The sequence below is a fragment of the Carcharodon carcharias genome, chromosome 20, assembly GCF_017639515.1.
Source record: "Carcharodon carcharias isolate sCarCar2 chromosome 20, sCarCar2.pri, whole genome shotgun sequence".
Lineage (NCBI taxonomy): Eukaryota > Metazoa > Chordata > Chondrichthyes > Lamniformes > Lamnidae > Carcharodon > Carcharodon carcharias.
The window spans coordinates 22,530,848-22,550,552 of record NC_054486.1 but is presented as its reverse complement, the minus strand read 5'-3'; the positions used below and the strand labels follow the sequence as shown (position 1 = coordinate 22,550,552).

At 45.0% G+C, this 19,705-nt stretch overlaps 1 protein-coding gene across 1 annotated transcript in view; it reads left to right on the top strand.

The window, feature by feature from the left end:
• The first annotated feature begins 11,348 nt into the window (after nucleotides 1-11,348).
• The window catches only part of LOC121292478 (sushi domain-containing protein 6-like), a 56,308-nt gene continuing 47,951 nt past the window's right edge, over nucleotides 11,349-19,705 (top strand). The window contains exon 1 of the mRNA XM_041214465.1: nucleotides 11,349-11,594. The gene's annotated coding sequence lies outside the window, so the exon portion shown is untranslated. The remainder of the gene's footprint in view (nucleotides 11,595-19,705) is intronic.

Here is a 19,705-nt window from a genome sequence, read left to right as displayed (position 1 = left end):
CCCAGGAATGAAAGGCTTAACATATGAGGAACGTTTGAGGACTCTGGGTCTATACTCGATGGAGTTTAGAAGGATGAGGGGGGATCTGATTGAAACTTACAGAATACCTAAAGACCTGGATAGAGTGGACGTGGGGAAGATGTTTCCATTAGTAGGAGAGACTAGGACCCGAGGGCACAGCCTCAGAGTAAAGGGAAGACCTTTTAGAACAGCGATGAGGAGAAACTTCTTTAGCCACAGAGCGGTGAATCTATGGAATTTATTACCACAGAAGGCTATGGAGGCCAGCTCATTGAGTGTATTTAAGATGGAGATAGATAAATTCTTGATTGGTAAGGGGATCAAAGGTTACAGGGAGAAGGCGGGAGAATGGGGTTGAGAAACTTATCAGCCATGATTGAATGGCGGAGCAGACTCGATGGGCTGAATGGCCTAATTTCTGCTCCTATGTCTTATGGTCTTATGGATGCTGGCATCACGTCATGGCAAGACCATTATTTTTTGCCCGTTCCTACTTTCCCTAGAGGTAGTGGTGAGTTGCCTTTTTGAATTGCTACAGTCCATGTGGTGTAGATACACCCACGGTGCTGTTAGGGATAGAGTGTTCCAGGAGCTTCCCCCAGTGATGATGAAGGAGCGGCAATATTCAAAGTTAGGATGGTATCTGGCTTGGAAGGGAACTTCTGGGAATGGTTTTGGGGCAATCGATGTAGATTTAGTTAACATTCAACCTGCAAAGTAACTGCCCCGGGAATGTTTGATGAGACAGAATAGAGAGAGTTTTACTCACCACCGAACCTATGTCATGCCCTGAGTGTGTTTGATGGAACAGCTTTAGGATTTAAAACACCCTTCACTAAATATAATGATTATTTTAACAGCAACAAAAAAGTCCATGCCTGTTGAAAGCTAATTCAAGAACAACACAGCTGTAACACTGAATGTAATTATTAGAAATATGTAGGGAAGGGGGTGGGGAAAACTCTTCAAAAGGTTTTGGTTGGTCATTCTTGGAACTGTTTACATTTCAGCAGTGTGTGCATGTATGGCCCCTGGTCTGCTGGTTCTCGATGTTTGAGAGTGTAGGGTGAACTTGCCCCCTTGTGGACAGGATATCTGTCATCCAGGTGGAGTGAACATATTTTTTCTTTGCAGGAACAGTGCGAGCATGGGTGGAGATGTTCTCACACTGTGAACAGAAGGATTGAGTATTGTGTTACATAAGAACCTGGAACTCTCAGGATGAAAGCTATTAGTGTTGTGCTTAATGAGGGATGAGGTAAATTGTGACATTTAATTGTTTCAGTCTTGACTCAATCCCCAAATACCTTGTACCAAAGAAGGAAAAATAATTTGCATTTATGAATTAGGGATGGGCAACAAGTGTTGGCCTAGCCAGCAATGCCCACATGCCATGAAAGAATTTTTTTTAAAAAATCTCCCTTTTCACAACCTCGCAAACTCCCAAAGCCCTTTACAGCCAATGATGTATTATTGAAGTGTAGTCATTGTTATAAGGTAAGGGAAGTCTGTCAGCCAATTTGTGCACAGCAAGCTCCCACAAACAGCAGTAAGATGAGTAACCGATTAATTTGTTTTATAGCGGTGTTGTTTGAGGGATAAATATTGGTCAGGGCACGTTGAAGATATCCCCTGTTCTCCTCCAAAGTAATGTGGGACACCTTTGTCCACCTGACTGGGAATATAGGCTTAGCTTCTTAGCTGAAACATGGCTCCTCCAACATTGCAGCACCCCCTCGGTAGTGCACTGGGAATATCAGACGATATGTTATGTTCATATCGATGGAGTGAGACTTTTAACTCGGACAGAGGGCTACGAACTGAGATGCACTGACACCAATGGCTCCATTAAATTCTAACCCAAGAAACAGAATTACCTTAATAATAAAAGCAAAATTCCTTCCTTCTCCCCACCACTCCCATTCCCCCCCACCCCCCCGACCCCCTGACAACACACACAAACACACACACACACACACACACACACACACACTCTTAAATGGTCAATGTAAATTCTGTCAGCAATAAATCATGAAGAATATGTTTTGGTTTGGAATTGGGATCATCAAATAGAATGTAAATGATCAATGTGTTTGCCAAGAAGCTCCTTTCCCCACTATTTCCACAGCTGGTAATCTGTTTCCAAGGTACAGGGAGGTCTGCAGCAAAATCAATCCACGTCTCCCTTGTTCCTCGACTAGAGCAGAGAATAATTGGATTAGATTGGAATGGACCACAGCACAGTGGTAACACAACAGGTTTGAGGAGATTACAAAAAGCTATAGACAAACCAAGTGAAATGAAGCAGAAAAGGAAGAGAACAGGATAGGCAAGTCAGAAAGTAATTAGCAAAGACATGTAATCAGGGACACACCCCAAACAGGCAACTGCAGAAGAACCAAAGAACTGGTTTTAAATCACTGGTAATACCCAAACTGGTGATTCTGTATTATGCTGAGGCACTGACACTGTACAGTGCTGGAGCATAACTAAGTAAGAGTTTATTCAGCATGAATTACCTTCTTTTTCAATGTTCTCCCTTCCTTTCCCAATTCTTCTTGAGATTCAGAATTGCGCCATTGGAATGAGAATTTGCAAATGTCACTCTGTTAGTTAAGAAGAGCGGGGGTGGGGGAAATCAAGAAATTACAGAGCAATCAGATGTGGGAAAGTATTCGTATCTATCACCAGGGGCAGATTGACTGAGCAATTGGCAAGTGCATGCTGCTCAAAGAGAGTCAGTGTGCAACTGTGAAAGGCAGCTCAAGTCTGATCAGAATATGGGAAATTGTGCAGCCTGTTGGGACAATGAATTAGATCATGGCTGATATTTGCATCTTAACTCCCATCTATCCAGCTTGGCTTCATAACTCTTAATACCCTTGTGTAACAAAAAATGATCAAGGTAATGTGAAACTTTCAAATGACACCCACAACCCCCACCACCACCCCCAACAGCTTCAGCTGCCTTTTGGCAGAAAGAGTATCAGATTTATGCTACCCTTTCTGTGAAAGAAGTGATTCTTACATCTTCCCTGAAAAGCCTGGCTCTAATTTGAAAGTTATGCCCCCTTGGTTCTAGAACCACACCACCCGACCCCCTCCCATCCTAAGCTCACTGAGGAAATAACTTCTCTCAAGCTACATTGGTCAGATTAAACATCTTAATTACATCATACATCAATCTTCTTTATTCAAGGGAATACAAGCCTGGTCTATGCAACCTGTCCTTATAATTAGTGTCATAGAATTTTAGGATGGTTATATCAGAGAAGGAGGCCATTCAGCCTGTCATGTCCATGCTGGACCTCCGCAAGAACAACTCAGCTGGCCCAACACCCACCCTCTAGAATTTTTTTTCAGTTCAGGACCTTATCCAATTTCCTTTTAAAGCCACAATTGAATCAGCCGCTATAACACACTCAGCCAGTGGTTCCAAATCTTTATCACTTGCTGTGTAAATACATTTTTCCTCATGTTGCCATTTTCTTTTTTAGTGATCACCTTAAATCCATGTCCTCTAAGTCTTGACCCTTTCCACCAATGGGAACAGTTTCTCCTTATCTGATATGTTTGGACCCCTCTTGATTTTGAGCACCTCTATCAAATTTCCTCTTAAACTCCTCTAAGGAGAACAGTCCCAGTTTCTCCACTCTGTTAATGTAACTAAAGTTCCTCATCACTGGAATCATTTTCATAAATCCTCTCTAAAGCCTTCACCTCATTTCTAAAGTGCAGTGCCCAGAATTGAACACACTACTCCAGTTGAAGCCAAACCAGAGTTTTATAAATGTTCATCATATCTTCCTACCTTTTGTACTCTACGCCTCTATTTATAAGGCCCAGGTTCCCAATTGGCTTTTGAAACATTTTCTCGTATAATCCAGGTCTGTCTGTTCCCGAACTTCCTTTAGAAATATACCCTTTAATTTATGTTGCCTCGCCATGTTCTTCCTGTCAAAATACATCATTTCACACTTTTCTCCGTTAAATTTCATCTGCCACATCTCTGCCCCTTTCACCAGTCTGTCTCTGCCTCATGAAGTCTATCACTATCCTCTTCATGGTTCACAGTACTTCCAAGAACTTCCATTCACCTTCAAATTATGAAATTGCCCTGAAAATCCAAGTCTAAGTCATTAATAAATTCAAACGAGTGAAGAGGGCAATGGGTAGAGTGCATACCTCTGTCACACTGTGTTAACTGAATCTTATTACAATTAAGCAGCTCTTCCTTGAGGTTTTTCCCTGCCTGATTGATGCTCTATAACTACAAAACTGAAAAAATAAACCTTTTTATTAAGAGCTTCCATCTCATTGTGGAGGCTTCAGGCCAATCTACATCCAACAACCTGCTCTGAAAACTCTGCTCACATTTTGACAGCTGTGATAAACTGCACCACAGTAGCTGAGACAATCCACAATATTCTAATTAAAACAACCCTCAATATTCTAATATAAAAATGTCAGTTCGTCCCATCTCCCTATGTTAATGGATCTTTTTTTAAAAATTCCAGGATTCAGATACACAAATTTGCCAAAAACTAGTCAGTTCTTCCTTGGCTTTGCCTAAACTGTGTACCAGGTTTCGTTGAGATCCAACCACTTGTTTTTGAGATATATTGTTTACAAACAAACAGGCTAACAATGTGCAAAAACATCACCTCTGCTCACTTTTGATGGTGGAGATAAAAAAGTAGTGGTCCTAGTACCTACCCCTGGAGAACACAACCATTAACCTTCCTCCAGTTTGGAAAATGACCTTTCACCACTACTCACTAGATCCTGTCGTTCAGCTAACTCTGAATCCATGCTACCACTGTCCCTTTTGTTCCATGGATTCTAGCTTTGCTGACAAGCATATTACATTCACTTTATCAAATGGAAGTCCATATACACCACATCAACCAGCCCTCCCTGGCCTCATCACAAAACTTAACCAGGTTAGTTAAATCTGATTTACCTTTAACAAATCCTTCCTGGTTATCCTTAGTTAATCCACACTGGTCCAAGTGTCCCAGATCATCATTTCTAAAAGCTTTCCCACCACTGAGGTTAAACTGACTGGCTGTGGTTGCTGGGTTTACCCTTGCACCCTTTCTCGAACAAGTATGCAATGTTTACAATTCCCCAGTCCTATGACACCACTGCCATGTCTAAGGGGAGTTGGAAGATTGTAGCCAGTACCTTCACAATTTCCACCCTTACTTCCCTCAGTGTCCTTAGATGCAGCCCATTCAACGCTGATGATTTATCAGCTTTAAGTACAGCCAACATTTCTCGTACTTCCTCTTTATCAATTTTTTATCCATCCAAATCTCAACTATCCCCTCTTTCGTGATGACTTGGGCAGCATCTTCTTCCATGTTAAAGACAGAAGGAAAGTACTCATTTAGTACCTCGGAAGGAAAGTGTTCATTTAGTACCTCAGCCATTCCCTCTGCCTCCATAAGTTGGATCCTCTTTTTGGTTCCTGATCAGCCCCACCATTCCTCTCACTACCTTTATAATATTTATGTGCCTGTAAAAATGTTTGGATTCCCTTTTATGTTCAGCTGCCAGTACCTTCTCATACTCTCTCTTTGCCTCTCTTGTTTTTCACTTCCCCTTTAAACCTTCTATATTCAGCCTGGTTCTTATTTGTATTATCAACCCAACACTTTCATTCACATCCTTTTTCTGCTTCATGTTAGCTTTTAACTCACTTGTCTTCCAGGGAGTTCTGACTTTGATTGCCTTACCTTTCTAACATATGGGAATGTACCTTAACTATGCCCAAACCATATCTTCTTTAAAGAGAGCCCATTTCCCCGCTACAGTTTTGCCCACTGATCTTTGATTCTAATTTACCTGGGACAAGGTCCATTCTCAACCCACTGAAATTGGCCCACCTCTAATTAAGTATTGTTCCCTAGTTTGCTCCTTGTCCTTTTCCACAGCCAACCTAAATCTTATGATGCTATGATCACTGTTCTCTACATGTTCCCCTACTGACACTTGATCCACTTGACCAACCTCAGTACCCCAAACTAGTTCCAGCAATGCCTGATTCCTCGCTGAGCTGGAAACATGAGGCAGGGTTTTTCAAATGGTGGGGTTTTCTGCCCCGCCACCTGAAGACTTGGTGGGGAACTCAGCCATACTGATGCTAAGTGCCCTACAGCCCATGGAGTGTTAATTTATTGAAGACAGGATTTCTGCCCCTCACTCAGGAGGAAGTCCTATCTCAGTGAGCTGCCAGCCAATCGGATTGTCCAGCAACTCTGTAGCCCCAGCAATGTAAGTGGCTGGGACAGGAGCTGCAAGCAGTCCCCAGATTCTAAGTTCCGGAGTCCAGGATGAGGTAAGTGCAAGTGGCATCATGGCATTGGAGGGGAGTTGAAGCCTGGAGGGGTGGGATCTTGATGGAAAGGTCGGCAGGAGTAGGTAGCACCCACAGGGGTGCTTGGTGGGGGGTGAGGGCCATTATGGAAACAAGGCCATTGATAGATGCTCCTCCCCCGCCCCCCCACACCCCCCCACCCCCCCCCCCCCCCCCCCCCCCCCCACCACCTCCCCCCCCCCGCCCCTCCCCCCAACAACTTTCCAGCCATGGCTCAAGCAGTGTGACCTACTGGGCTTCTCCCCTACCCTTGACTTACTCATACCAGCCCCAAATTTGAGGCTGGGCAGAAAAAGGCTCTTAAGATATCATTAATTATCAACTTAAGGGCCTGAATTTGGTCAAGGCTGCCTAAGGCCTTGCTCACCCACCGACCCCCCAACCCAGCACCCCTCACCACATAAAAATGTCAACAGGTCAGGGGTGGCCGGGAGTGGAATGCCCATCCAGGAGATTTTACTGGCTTCTTCACCTGAAACCCCAATAACTTGGGATCATAAAATCCTGCCCATACAGACCAAGAAAATTCTCCTGAACACACTTCACAAACTCTTCCCCATCTCTAGCTTTTACACTATTACTTTCCCAGTCTATATTAGGATAATTAAAACTCCCCATTATCACTTCTCTGTAGTCTTTGAACCTCTCTGTAATTTCCCTTCAAATTTGTTCCTCTATATCTTTCACACTAGCTGGTGGTCTACAGTCTACAGCAAGTGGTGTAATGGTACCTCTATTGTTTGTTAACTCTAACCAAATAGGAACTCCCTGCACAAAGACAGAACATAAATGGAATAGTTCTTTTTCATGGTTTGTATGCAACAGAAAGGCTATGATTATGTGCACAAAGTCTGCCATTGCTCTCCTGGGGATAGCCAAGTCTGTGGGCACCCAAGCAATGCAACTTGTGGGGAAGGAATGGAGTGCAAGTCTCTCCTCGGCAAACATCTGGCAAGGGAACAGGCATCTGCCAGTACAACTTCAACTGCAAGGTGGGTGGCAACTCAATGCTGTAGCATAGCAAAATTGCTGCAACCCCCATATTCTGATCTCCTGCCGCCAGCTGGAAAGACATAGGAAGAGTTGGGTGCATGCCAGTGGCAGGAATGGGGGCTGACTGCACATGCACAACTGTTCCTGACACCTTTCCAGTCAGCGGCAGGAGTTACAGTGTAGATCCTAACCTTGACCACTCCACGGCATCTTGTCTCTCCAGCACCGTAATATTTGTCTTAGTCAATACTGCTGCTCTCTCCTTCCCTATCTTTCCTGACTGCTTTGTACACCTTGCATGGAAAAATATTTAGTACCCAGTCCTGCCCTTCATAGATCCAGGTCTCAATTATCGCCATGACATCATATTCCCATGTAGCTATCTGCGCCAGCAATTCAGCAACCTTATTTACACACTTTGTGTGTTTACATGCATGTATTGTAAATTTAATTTAATTTAACCCTTTTACCCCTGGTATTATTCTGGTGAATCTGCACTACCTTCTCCTCCAAAGCCATTATATATTTTCTGAACTGCTGTGCTCAGCACTGAATGCAGTATTCCCGATGGGTTTTAACCAGAGTTCTGTACACCCGTAGGATAACTCTCACCCTTTATATTCCAGAATAACACTGATAAGAAAAGCAAAGTCTATGGGAAATGCCTCCTTGTTTGTTGTAGGCGATTGTTTGTCATCTAGTACATAACATTATTGTGCATCCTAAATTTATTCATATACTTCCACCAAAACGGCTATTAAACTTCAAGTTAAAAGCTTTTTTAACAAATTAAAAATAGTTCTGCTTGGTTTTACTGTGATAAATTATCAAGACAAGCTAATTTCTTTTCTGCTTCATTTCGAGTACCAGCAACTGGCATTGGCCCATGGGGCTACATCCTGTGTGTGCACAAGAACACAACAGATGGGTGATACAGTTAGCCATATGGAGGGAAGGTTGCCTACGAGGTTTCTCAGAAGAAAGCTGACCCTCAGCAGGATGGGTTCGCTAAGCTTGACCCACCCCCACCCCTCTTCCCTTCGTTCTGAAAGATGAGATGTGTCAGGAAGTGTTTAGTGAGGTTTCATTGTAAGAGTAGTGAGGGCTTACGAAAGACAGTTGGCCAGGTTTAAAAAAAATAAAAGCAGGACACACCACTAAACCCTGATGGGTTCATTGCCCTCTCTCTACCTGGTCTTTTCTATCTTTGTGTCTGTCTGCGTCTGTTTGTCTACTTCATAATCTCTCTGTCAACATATTCTTATCTGTACACTTATTTCCCTCTGTGTTATACCTCTCTAATTGCCCAACTTTCTCAGTTCCCCCCTCTCAGTCTTTGTATCTGTGGTCCTGTCTTCAGGACCTGCCTGAATGTCTCTCTGTCTCTTGGTCTGAATCTGTCTCTCTATTGGTCTAAGATTCTGTTAACCATGTAATTGTGTGCATGCTTATCGCATTGAAAATTCCACACTGCCATCTTAATGGATGACATTTGTGTGATTAAGATGTCCAAAGATAATCCCCATGCTAGGTTACTTTTTCACTCCCCCCCCCCGCCAACACACACACACACAAACACACACACCCCCCACCACCCCCGCCACACACAGCGCAATGCATTTCCCTACTGACTCATTCAGGGAGCCCAGATATTGAAGACAAACTCAAATGTTCTGTAATAAAAGGGGGAAATAAAAATGCTGGAAATAATCAGTGGGCCCACTGTGAAGAAAGAAACAGAACTAATGCTTCAGGTTGATGACCCTTCAATAGAACTGGAAAATGTTCAAAGTGTAACAGGTTTTAAATAAAAGGCAGGGAAAGGGCAGGGGAACCGAGGAAATAACAAATGCGAAGATCTGTGTTAGGGTGGGAGACCAGGTTTGCCAAATGACTAAGGAGCTGGGATAAAAGCAAAACACTGCGGATGCTGGAAATCTGAAACCAAAACGAAAATTGCTGGAAAAACTCAGGAGGTCTGACAGCATCTGTGGAGAGAAAGACAGAGTTAATGTTTCGAGTCCGGATGACTCTTCTTCAGAAGTAAAGAGAAGTAGAAATGTGGTGAAATATATACTGTTTAAGGGGGATGGGACAGATGAAGCTGGATAGAGGGCCATTGATAGCTGGAGGGAAAGGAGAGATTGCAAAAGATGTCATAAACATGACCCAGACCTCCCTGTCCCTTGCCATTTCAATACACCATCCTGCTGTCATGCCTACATGTCCGTCCTTGGCCTGCTGCAATGTTCCAGTGAAGCTCAACGCCAGCTGGAGGAACAGCACCTCATCTTCCGACTAGGTACTTTATAGCCTTCTGGACTTAACATTGACTTCAACAACTTCAGATCATGAACTCTCTCCTCCATCCTCACCCCTTTTTGATTCTCTTTTTTCAAATATTTAATTTTTATGTATACATTTTTCCCCACCTATTTCTATTATCATTTTTAAAATTTATTTCCATTCATTGTTTTATCTCCACCTTTTAGCCTATTTCAATCTTTTCTCCCACACCGACTCCTTCCCCCACCCCCACCCCCCTCCCCCCCCCCGCCATCTGTCAGTTGCTCATCCTGCTTTCTACTCTTAATGTCACCATTAGCACCTCCTTTAACCAGTATCACCACCACCAACACCCCTTTGACCTTTTGTTTATGGCAGTGCAGCACTCCTTCAGTACTGCACTGGCAGTGTCAGCCTGGATTGTGTGCTCAAATCTCTGGTATGGAACTCAAATCCATGAAGACAGAATATTTAATCAGGAAGTTTAAGTAGGATTAATATAGATTATTATTGTTATAGACTTATAGAAAACTTGTGGTGTGGTAAATAGTGAGGAGGAAAGCCTTAGACTACAGGACAATGTGAACGAGCTGGTCAGACAGGCAGGGCAGTGGCAAATGGAATTTAATCCTGAAAAGTGTGAGGTGATGCATTTTGGGAGGACTAATAAGTCAAGGGAATGCACAATGAATGGTAGGGCCCTAGGAAGTACAGGGGATCAGAGGGACCCTGGTGTGCATGCCCATAGATCCTTGAAGGCAGCAAGACAGGTAAATAAGGTGGTTAAGAAGACATATGGGATACTTGCCTTTATTAGCTGAGGCACTGAATACAAGAGCAGGGAGGTTATGATGGAGCTGCATAAAGCATTAGTTAGGCCACATCTGGAATAATGTGTGCTATAGGAAGGATGTGATTGCACTGGAGGGGGGAAGAGGAGATTCACCAGGATGTTGCCTGGGATGGAGTGTTTCAGTTATGAAGAGAGACTAGATAGGCTGGGGTTGTTTTTCTTAGAGCAGAGAAAGCTGAGGGGGTGACCTGATTGTGGTGTAAGAAATTATGAGGGACATAGGTAGGGTAGATAGGAAGAAAGTGTTCCCCTTAGTGAAGGGGTCAATAACCAGGGGGCAGAGATTTAAGGTAAGGGGCAGGAGTTTTAGAGGGGTTTTGAGGATTTTTTTTCACCCAGAGGGTGGGGGATATCTGGAACACACTGCCTGAAAGGGTAGTAGAGGCAGGAACCCTCACAACATTTAAGAAGTAATTAGATGAACACTTGAAACGCCATTGCAGACAAATCTACAGGCGAAGTGTTGGAAAATGGGATTAGGATAGGGGCTTGATGACCAGTGCGGACACGATTTGCCGAAGGACCTCTTTTCGTATTGTAGAACTCTATGACTCTAAACACCTGCAACTGGCGTGTTATTCAGGAGTATAAACATCCGTTGCCGTTTAAACTGAAATGTGCTTACCCCTTTAACGCTTAAAAGCCTAAAACCCCTTTGTGATAACCCCGTTGTTGCAAACTGCATGACTGTCGCAGACAGAAAATGTATTCATCGTGAATTGCTCCTTTAAGGATTGCAAACCCAAAACATGACCGATTTGACCCTCTGTCCTTATTGGTGGATGCTGTGACGACTGCAGTTGGTGAGAGATGTTTGGAGGAGGAAGTGAGCAGTGAAGGTGCGATTGGATACATTAGCGGTCGGATATACGGCCCCTGCTCATTTTCACTGGCGGCCGGATACATTTTGGAATCCTGATACACGACCTTTTCTTCGGATACATTTTGCAATCGGATACACAGCCCCTTTTCCTGGGATAGATATTGCTGTGTGTCCGGCAATGGATACAATGTGAATGTCGCTCTAATCTGCTATTCGGACGATCGCTTCACTCGGGGGTAAGTTTCAACCGTAGCCTTCCTTTGTCAATTTCAGCTCGGCCCTGGCTTTTGCGGGGACCTGGTCAGTTTCAGATGGACAATTTCAGCACGGCCCTGGCTTTTGCGGGGACCTGGTCAGTTTCAGATGGTCAATTTCAGCTCGGCCCTGGCTCGATACGGCGAGTTTCAGCTGGGCTCCCGATGCCGGCTCTAACTGACAGCCTTTCCGGGTCGCTGCGGCAGGGGAACCGGGTGAGAGTGGATTACGATCAGCCGAAGCTGTCCAGACAGGTTGACCTGGGGGGGCCTGTCACTGGTGATGTTGCAAAATAAATGAAAACTTGATATTAGGTGTCGAAGCCTAAAGAGGAAGTTGCATGATTTTCTAAACAAGGCATTTGTCAACCTACATCACGGCGTATACATACTTTGCAAACATATTTAAATGGCGATCGCTCTGTTCTCGTTTTTTCCAAGTTGTATTCGAATAGGGGGAATACTTACAATGAGATCAGATGCAAATCTTGTGTGTGTGTGTGTTTAAAGGGTTTCCTCATAACTTCAGATTAGCCGCGAGGATGCAGTAACACAGAAGTTTGAGAAACTCTTTTTTTTAAAAAATTCCTAGCTTGTATTCTGTGGCCTTCCTGTCTCCAACCGGAACCACCACCACCCCCCCCACCTTTGCCCTTGCGTTATAAAACAACTCTGAGTTAGCTCGGGGGATATTGTCGTATCTGGCCGCTTTCCCATTTTTTTTTCGTGCACAGACCCTTTTGCACAGACTCAGACAAAGTGACCAGGCCCGTTTGGTTTTCTAAACTCCGCTGATCGGGCCCGCAAACCGGGGAGGGAGCAGCGAGATATCTGGGAGCTGGAGTGGGGTTGACAGCTGGGTCCGGTGGGTGTGACATGTCCTGGTGTGTGGGTGGGTGTGGGTGTGTGCGGGCGAGCGAATCGCCGCAGACGCTGCCCCACTTGCAGCACTCCTTTTACGGCCTAGAAAACTTTTTTTGGCAAAGTTTTAAACATGGCTGTCAGCGCCGGAGGGAGGCCGAAATACCTCCCCCCCCCCCCCCCCCCCCAAAAAAAAAAGGTCTTCCTGGCGATATTAAGTGCACCGGCTCTCGGGGTGGTTTGGCTGACTGTGTCGTATTGGAGGGTGTTGACCCCTTTAAACACAATGGAGCAATGGTTCTGTTAAAATAGTGCCACATGAGCACACTGAGGAACTGCCCACTGATCCAATTAACAGCCATTTTCAGGTTAGGTTGATCTCTAAGATCCAGGGTTGTTTAGAACGAGGTCAAAATTTTCAGAGCCAAATCAGGAAGCCAGAGTTCACTGCTGGCGAGTGGCACTTGTCAGCAGTCAGCCAAGTAGGGTATGGAGCAGGCAGAAAGCAAGCTGCATTCACGGCATGTTGGCAGTTTCCACCACCTCCGATCAAAGCAAAATACTGCGGACGCTGGAAATCTGAAACAAGAACAGGAAATGCTGGAAAAACCCAAACGGTCCAACGGCATCTGTGGAGAGAAAGACAGAGTTAAGGTTTCGAGTCCGTATGACTTCAGACCATTGAAGAAGAGTGAATACGGATTCAAAACGTTAACTCCACCACCTCAGGCTTCACGACCACTTTTGGAGGGGAGTAACAGTTGTGATGTAAGAAACATAGCAACCAATTTGTGCACAGCAAACGCCCGCAAACAGTAATGTGATAATGACCAGGCCCTCTGTTTTCGGGCTACTGATTAAGGGTAGCACCCTGGGGACCACTCCCCTTTCTCAGAAATTGTGTGGCAGTATCTTCTACGGGGCCCTTGAGAGGGCAGTAGGGGCGTCTCATTCAAAAGGCACTTGCTCACTAGGTGTGTTAGCCTAGATTATATGCTCAATTCATTGGGGTTGGACTTGAACCCATGATATTCTGACTTTGAGGTTAGTGTACTACTTACTGAGCCACGGCTGGAGCCTCTCAGTAGGTCAGTGGGCATCTCTGGCAAGAGCAGCAGGGCAGACAGTTTGGGTGCAAACTCTTCATCAGAACTCCCAGAGCAGGAGGCCAAAAGTTGACAAAGGCGGAGTGGGAGTGACAAGTGACAGGGAGTTTCGGCTACACTTGCTAATGGACCAGAGCTGATCGGCAAAGCTGTCATCGAATCTGAATGGAGCCTCTCTAATGTATAGGATATTGCAGTGAGCAGAGAATGTAATACCTTGGGTTGGAGGAAGTGCTCTTTGGTATGAGGAAGGAATGACTTGGGGGGAAAGATGGGACTTTTTTTAAAAACGGTGGAGACTATAAGCAGTGGGGTGTTTAAAATTATGAAGGGATGGGACTGACTTGGGGGAAAAGATGGGACTTTTTTTAAAAACGGTGGAGATTATGAGCAGCAAAATGTTTAACATTATGAAGGGATGAGACTAAGTAGGTAGACCTTTTCCAGTGGCTGAAGGATCTTGAACAAGGGGCTGTGGGTATATAGGATTAAATGTAAGGTTTTTGAAAGAAAAAGTGGCTTTTTAAAAACTCTTTCATGGGACATGGGCATCGCTGGCTAGGTCAGGATTTATTGCCCGTCCCTAATTGCCCTGGAGAAGGTAGTGGTGAGCTGCCTTCTTGAACCGCTGCAGTCCATGTGGTGTAGGTACACCCACAGTGCTGTTAGGAAGGGAGTTCCAGAATTTTGACCCAGTGACAGTGAAGGAACAGCGTGTTGCTTGGAGGTTTTGGTGTTCTCAACTATCTGCTGCTCTTGTCCTTCTAGATGGTAGTGGTCATGGGTTTGGAAGGTGCTGTTGAAGGAGCCTTGGTGAGTTGCTGCATTGCATCTTGTAAATGGTACACACTGCTGCCACTGTGTATCGGTGGTGGAGGGAGTGGATGTTGATAGTGACGGATGGGGTGCCACTCTTGCTTTGTCCTGGATGGTTTTGAGCTTCTTGAGTGTTGTGGGAGCTGCACTCATCCAGGCAAATGGAGAGAATTCCATCACATTCTTGACTTGTGCCATTCAGATAGTGGACAGGCTTTGGGGAGTCAGGAGATGAGTTACTGGAAGTTACTGGCTTACTAAAGAAGGATTGGACAACAGCTTGTGTGGGGCACAAGTGCCAGAGGGACTGTATTGGCAGAATGGTCTGTTTTCATGTGATTTCTATTACTTCTATGTTCTATTTCATGTTCATGCATGAACGCTTTCCAGAAGGAGTCAGTGATTGGTATCAAAAGTCGAAACCTTAGTTGACTTCCTCTTTCCCCTCCCAACCCAGGGAGACTGAAACCATTTACACGCCCTATCCACCAGAGGTCTCTGACACTATCAATAACAGTGCCCCACCTCCAACAGGGCCGACATAATTAAACTCAGCAGCTGGTCAAACCTTCAGATCTTCCGAAGGAGTGTTGCTTAGTTCTCCACCACAGGGTATTCACCCCCTGAGCTGGCACAGTGGGTGGTTGGCTTTCAATTTCTTCTTCTGGCTTTCTGTGAAATCCTGAGGTCTTTCCAGTGAAGTCCTTTGTTGCACATCCCAGTCAAGTCCCCTCGTATTTTTGACGAGCGTCTTGAGAAAAAGGCGCAGTCATGTTTCTGTTTTAAGTTGCTGTTTTGTTGGCGCGATTGCATTTGGCGAATGTCCTTATTTTAATATCAAACACCACCCCCACCACCCCACCCACTATACCTGTCCTGGGGTCGACATGGAGTAAAGCGTCCTTTTACACAGACCCACCGAATACGCAATTGAACTTCAAGTACAGCACAGGTTAGATACAAAGAAAATCACTGCCCCATCAATCATTCCCAGGTCAGGCACAGTGTGGGTTCAATAGAGTCGAGCTCCATCCTGTCCCTGAATGTTTTCTGGGTGCTGACAATTAGGCATCGGTTTAGGCTGAATTAGGACTGTTGTGTGCTCAGGAGTAACACCAGGTCAGACATGTTTCATGTGCAACCCTACCAGTTATGATGGAGAGAAAGCTTTCAAAGTAGAAGTATAGGCTGGATTGGGACCAAAGTCACAGGGGTGGGTGGTGGGAACAGTATTTGCCCCATTACACCTTCCAGTCCTTCTTCACATTTTTATTTGAATTTTGTGCTGTGACAATCTCACTGAGGAACCCAGCTCAATAAAGCCTAAACTATGTGTGTATAGGGGCCACGTTTAGTCGCTTGTATTGGAGTTTATCCTAAATTCTATTAATGGATGTTTGAATAAAAGTGATTCGTAATCTTGGAGAAGGAAGTTGAGTTGTTTGTTCTAAAACTAAAAAAAAATCCTCCCCAGCTGAACTAGAGTTGGCTATATCGTGCGAAGTCTCTGAGATCGGAAAAGCAGTACAGACTGTGTTTCACTTCAAGTGGTTACTCATACATTGTGTAGGCTGCACTTATGCCCACGTCATGTTTAATTGTGTCTTAATCACTGTCTGTTTCTCTCTGTTCCCAGTTCTTGCATGTTGCAACTTTTATTTTTGTGTCTGTGAAACCTCCTTGAATTTTTTCTGGGAAGCAGACAGGGTTCCAGTCCAGAAGAGGCTGTTTCCTGGGAACCATTTTTGAAGCTTTCCTGCCTGGTTGTTAAGATCTGTTTGATCTATTGGCTGTGTTTGTTAAAATAAGAAAGAAAGGGTTTAAAATAATGCTTTTCACAACCTTATGATGTCCCAATGTGTTTGATAGCTAATTAAGTTCTTTTTGAAGTGTTGTCACTGTTGTCAGGCATGACGTGGGGCAGCCATCTATACTATACCCTACCATAAGCAGCAATGACATAGTGGCCAGATAATTTGTTTGTGATGTTTGAGGAATGAACATTGGCCAGAATATCTTGAAAAACTTTCCTGTTCTTTGAATAGTGCCACAGGATCCCTTATGCCCACTTGAGAGGGCAGACAGGGCTTCAGTTTAACATCTCACCCAAAAGACGACACTCCCTTAGTTCCTGCACTGAAGAGTTATGGTTATGCATTGCATCTCTGGAGCGGACCTTACACCCACAGGCTTCTGAATTGAGTAAGAGTGCTACCAACTGAGTCAAGACTGGCTACTTTATATAAGGAACTGGAGGGTTTCACAACACCTAACTGTGGTAATGAGCCAGAGGTGATCCAGGGCCTCTTTCCTCCTCTGTTTCCTCCAACCATACCAGGTTGTCTAGGGGTATCCAACAATTGTCCTACTGCTGGGCTTAGCAACACCTGGTCAGGACGAGGGACATCAGGTAGTGTTCCTACTACTTCTAACCATCTTTTGATTCCTATTCAAAGTGTGGACTTTGAGCCCAGCTGCAATATGCTTTGTTAGTTTTGTACAGATCGGTACCAACGTTTTCCTGTGCTTGTAAATATCAGAGGGTTGTGAATTCAAATCCCACTCCAGGTGCTACAGTACAAACCCATGACTGCTACCATCTGGAAAGACAAGGGCAGCAGACACATGGGAATACCACCACCTGGAAATTCCCCTCCAAGTCACTCACCATCCTGACTTGGAAATATATCACCGTTCCTTCACTGTCACTGGGTCAAAATCCTGGAACTCCCTTCCTAACTGCACAGTGGGTGTACCTACACCACAGGGACAGCAGGGGTTCAAGAAGGCAGCTCACCACCACCTTCTCAGGAACAGTTAGGAATGGGGATAAATGCTGGCCCAGCCAGCAACACCCACATCCCATGAATGAATTAAAAAAACCTCTCTCCCATGGCTTGATGTTTGTTTCCCTTAGTAAACACCCTGGGACATCTTGTAGTTTAAGGGCACCATAAATACAAGTTGCTAATGTTGAACAGTCAGGTTCTGGAAAGGAAAGGCCTGTGAATGAAGGTACACCATGGCTGGGGTTGCCAACCCTTCTTGAACACATAATAAAAACAGAAAATGCTGGAAAATTCAGGCCTGACAGCATCTGTGGAGAGAGAAACTGAGTTAATGTTTCGAGTCCGTACAACTCTCCTTCAGAGCTTTTATCCTTTTGAACACATCCTGGAGGTGTTGTCACATGACCTCCTGCCTCCAATCATCCTGCCCCTATGTACCTGCCATTGGTTGGCTGACATGTCCATCTGAGTTACAAACTAGCTTCCCAGCCAATGGGGAATGAGCAGCCTCTTCCCTATCTGACTAACTCTTGACTGTCAGTCAAACCAACTGCTTTTTTTCCCCCAATCTCCAATTTGTTTTGTGACTAATAAACAAAAACTTTCAGAGAAAATGAAATCACTTTTTAAATTTTCCTTTGTGCATGGTTTGTTTAATTGTTTACCTTTAATTCTTGAAGTCTCCAGGACAATCCTGAAGGTTTGGCAACCTTAATTGAGGCACCGGAGAACATGGGAACAGGCCTCTGGAAAGCCTCTTCCAGGTTCATAATGAAGTTTTAGAGTTGAAATTTCTCAGTTGTTCCTGTGTTTTCTAGGAATTCAGGAAGGCTGTCCAAACATTGGCCTCAGTGGTGCATCAGCGTAAGAGCTTTCAACTGTGACAATAAGGATATAACCTGTTACAACAGTTGTTTCCTCATCCTGCAGCGGTGTGCCTGATAACACAAAGAAGCAAACTGGGCAATAATTCATTCACACATGGTGCTACCAACGTGGTGCAGGAGATAACAGGAAATGAGCCTCAGGCTAGAAGCTAATTGATGCTTAAATCTTGAATAATTGATGCCAGGAGTGAGTCTCTTTCTCCCCCTCTGTGGCATCACCCTGTAAAATTCTTCGGATGGCCTTCCCACCGGGCTCCCACCTGCCCCGGTCTCTACGCAATGTTATGGTTGGACAGGCGAGACCTAGGCCAGCCTGCCGGCCCTTGGTCCAATCGAGTTATGTGGAATGTTAATGACCCACCCAGCCTCCAATCCTTGGCTGGCAGGGGGACTTCAGGCTCAGGGGGTAAGCTTGGTAAGTGACCCTGCTCAGGCCTCAGGTGGGAAGGTGGGTGGGGGGCCTCCATCAACAGCCTCTTTTCAACTTTGGACATACCCTGCCCTCAGAAGATCTGGTCCCTGCAGGTGCCCCCTCCCTACCCAACCTCTGCACCAATACCACCTACCCTCTCCTGGGCCTCACACTTGTCTGATTCTGGACTCCCAGGACTTAGACTCAGTCCCAGTCCTGTCCACTGCACCTTCTGGCGTTGCTGGGAGTAGACAACCCTCTGAGGCGGGACTTGCTCCCAAGTAATGGTTGGAAGACCCATTTTCCGTCAAATATTACTCCTTAGAGCATTAAATGGCTCCAGGGCAGCCAGTATCAGAGGAAATGCATTCTCCACTGACTCTTTGGGTGGTGAAGGGAAACTCTACCCTCCTAAAAAGCCTGGCCTAGGTCTTGCTCGGCCATCAACCGCTTCCCTTTTCATCCCTGCAACTCAATGCAGTGATTTAAAAGCCTTGTCCTCTTTTTCGTTACAAACTATGACCTCCCTCCAATTATGCAGGACGGAGTGCAAAATGAAAAAAAACAACTGTTATAATGGGGTTTATATGCGAGTCAGATAAGGACATCCTTATTGTCACAGATCAACGCTGTTACACTCTTAAGTAGCACAACAACACGGGTCAATGTTGGACACTATTTCTAGCTCCAACCTCTGACCTCTGCATTCTCTGTATCCCTTCCTCTCTTTCGCCCACCATTGGCTGAGTTCCTCCATGGCCTCAGCCGTGCATTCTCCAACTCCTCTCTGAAAGAGGTTTAAGGAGGGAATTCCAGAGCTTAAGGCCTGGCTGCCAGTGGTGAGGTGGAGAAGATAGGCCAGATTTAGAGGAATGCAGAGCTGGAGGAGGTTACAGAGTTAGACAGGCATTTGGCCGTGATGGATTTGAATACAAGAATGGGAGCTTTAAATGGAGGTTTTCCTGATCCAGAAGCCAATGTAGGCCAGAAAACATAGGGGTGATGGGTGAATGCGAGTCAGAATATGGGCAGCAAAGTTTTGGATAAGCTAAAATTTATGAAAGATGGAAGGTGTGATGCTGGTCAGGTAAGTACTGGAATAGCCTAGTCTTGAGTAACAAAAAGCACAGATGAGGGTTTCCCCTGTGTTCCCATCATGGCGCATTGTTCGTTCCTTTGTCCCTGTCATCTGTTTCTCCTCCTCCTATCTAACATTACTTGG